The sequence below is a fragment of the Octopus bimaculoides genome, chromosome 11 (assembly GCF_001194135.2).
Source record: "Octopus bimaculoides isolate UCB-OBI-ISO-001 chromosome 11, ASM119413v2, whole genome shotgun sequence".
Lineage (NCBI taxonomy): Eukaryota > Metazoa > Mollusca > Cephalopoda > Octopoda > Octopodidae > Octopus > Octopus bimaculoides.
In genome coordinates this window covers 77,799,043-77,801,526 of record NC_068991.1, presented here as the reverse complement: position 1 = coordinate 77,801,526, position 2,484 = coordinate 77,799,043, and the positions used below count along the sequence as shown (strand labels likewise).

Sequence of the window (2,484 nt, the reverse complement as noted above, 5' to 3'; positions counted from 1 at the left end):
ATATATATAACTATATATACATATATTTATACATATATACATACCTATACACACACACATACATACATGCACATATAGATGAATTAGTAGTAACAAAAGCAGTTTTAGTATCAAAGGCAATCTTTATATCCAGCTTAACATGGATGTCTTGTTAGAATGGCAAATGCTATGTTATAAGCATTGAGTGATCCTCTCATATAGGTGCATAGTACATAAATAGATATATGTATCAGCACATAAAATACTGAGAAATGATATTTTAAATGACTCAATGACAAGATTAGTATACACACATACATATTTATAAATACCTATTTATAAAATTTTGTCTTCAGCTAACTGGATCCTATAAAGGAGCTGTTGTGGTAGCAGACCACGAAACATAGTTGAAATTCCTCAGCATAAACATTTAAACTATAGGGAGGATTGTGCCATATAGTTTTTAGTTTCGTATTTTTGTATTTATGAATACAAGGCCAGGAGTTATTGTTTAAATCAATATCAGTGCTTGGTTGTTGCTTTATTCTATCAACCATTGGAGGACATAAAGAAAAGGTGATCTTGATGGAATTTGAACTCAGAACATAAAAAAAAATGCAACTAAATACTGCAAAGTCCATTCAAATGATTCTGCCAACCACCCAAGATATCATTGTAATAACGAGCAACGTAATTAAAAGATTCCATGGCTAAAGATATGCTGAGTATATGACTATGGCTGTTAATAAGTATTTGTAAGGATTGCCAGCAGATGTTTAATATTAATGTGCCACAATTTCTCATTGAGTTTGCAATAAGAGCAGTATTTATGGATAGCAAAGTCTAAAGTTATATCTGATAAATTGATGACCCTCAAATGCATTTCAATTGTAATAAAGATCTGCTTCAGTTGCTTCTGTTCCTTTTCACACAGAATCAATGAAATAACATCTCAAGATTTTTCAAATTGTTATGAATAGACGTAGCTACTACATGTTGGCACATGGTAATAAATAAACATGTAACATGTTTTCTATTGAATACTTTTTATGATGTTTGTGAACAGGTAGTCACCAACCACTATAATTACACACACATGCATCCACACAGTTACATATGTATACATGTATGTGTGTGGATGGAAAAATATATTTATGTGTGTGTGTGCTTGCATGTTTGTATAAATGTGTATCCAGCATCATCCTCATTTAGCATATATTTTCCATGCTGGCATGAGTTGGACTCTTTGACAAGAGTCAGTCAGCTGGAGAGCTGCCCAGGCTCCAGGTCTGTTTTAGCAGGGTTTCTACAACTGGATGCCCTTCCTAATGCCAACCACTTTACAGAATGGCACTGGGTGCTTTTTACGTGGCACTGGCACTGAGGAGTCCACAAGATGGGGGATGTTCAGCTGAAGTGGGATCCAATGGACATACTTGTATGAAAGAACAACCACATATTTACTTAGTTTGGCAGGTCTTCTCAAGCACAGAAACTGCTAGAAGTCTTCGTCCCCTGTTGTTCTCTCTGTGAAGCCCAACATCTGAAGATTCTTTCTCACTACCACATCCCACATCTTCTTGGGTCCACCTCTTCCACACATTTCCTCTACAATTAAGGCTCGGCACTTCTTGATCCAACTGTCTTCATTCATACACAAATTCATACAACAATATTCACTTGGAAAATTACTATTTTTAAATCTCACAACGAGAGATATTCAGCAACAGTACTTTGTAGTAAAGATTGTCTGCCAACACAACATGGCAGTCCTGGTTTAGGATGAATGTTGCTGTAATTTAGCCCCAGGAGACATTGTCTCCAGCTGGCTGTACAACACAGTATTCACATCTATATATTTAGGGTGCTCTGTTTGTTATAGTGGTGAGTGTTCTATTTGATTTGATCAATAAAACAGCCTACTCATGAAATTAATGTGCAAGTGGCTGAGTGCTCCACAAACAAATGTGCCCTAAATGTAGTTTTCAGGAAGATTCAGCATAATACACTGGGTGTAACAAGGCTGGTGCTTTGAATTACAGGTATGACTCATTTTTGCCAGCTGAGTGGACTGGAGCAATGTGAAATGAAGTGTCTTGCTCAAGGACAAAACACACCACTGGGAATTGAACTTATGACCTAACAGTTGTGAGCCAAATACCCTAACCACTAAGCCATGGGCGAGAATCCTAAAGGACTCCCTCGAACCAAAGAACATCTTTAACTTCAGAACTGAGATTTTCAGGATGTTACTGCTAGCCTTTTGGAGCCCACAAGAGGGTGGTACAGCTGGAAATCAATAGCCGATGGCCAAGGGAGATAACCCCCATTGTTACCTTTGAGTAGGGCAGCATTTCCTCCTCCATATTTTTAAGAGGTCTTGGGCCAACAGGTTTTGGGAACTGAGGACACACCATAAAGCTAAACCCTTTATGGATGGGAAACCTAAGGTAATCCCATAAACTGGCCTTCCCCATTTTTAATATATATATATATATATATATA

At 37.1% G+C, this 2,484-nt stretch overlaps 1 protein-coding gene across 7 annotated transcripts in view; it reads right to left on the bottom strand.

Annotated features, from left to right (window-relative positions):
- LOC106868589 (uncharacterized) overlaps positions 1–2,484 on the bottom strand; it is a 137,656-nt gene that overhangs the window by 43,184 nt on the left and 91,988 nt on the right. The window lies entirely within an intron of this gene.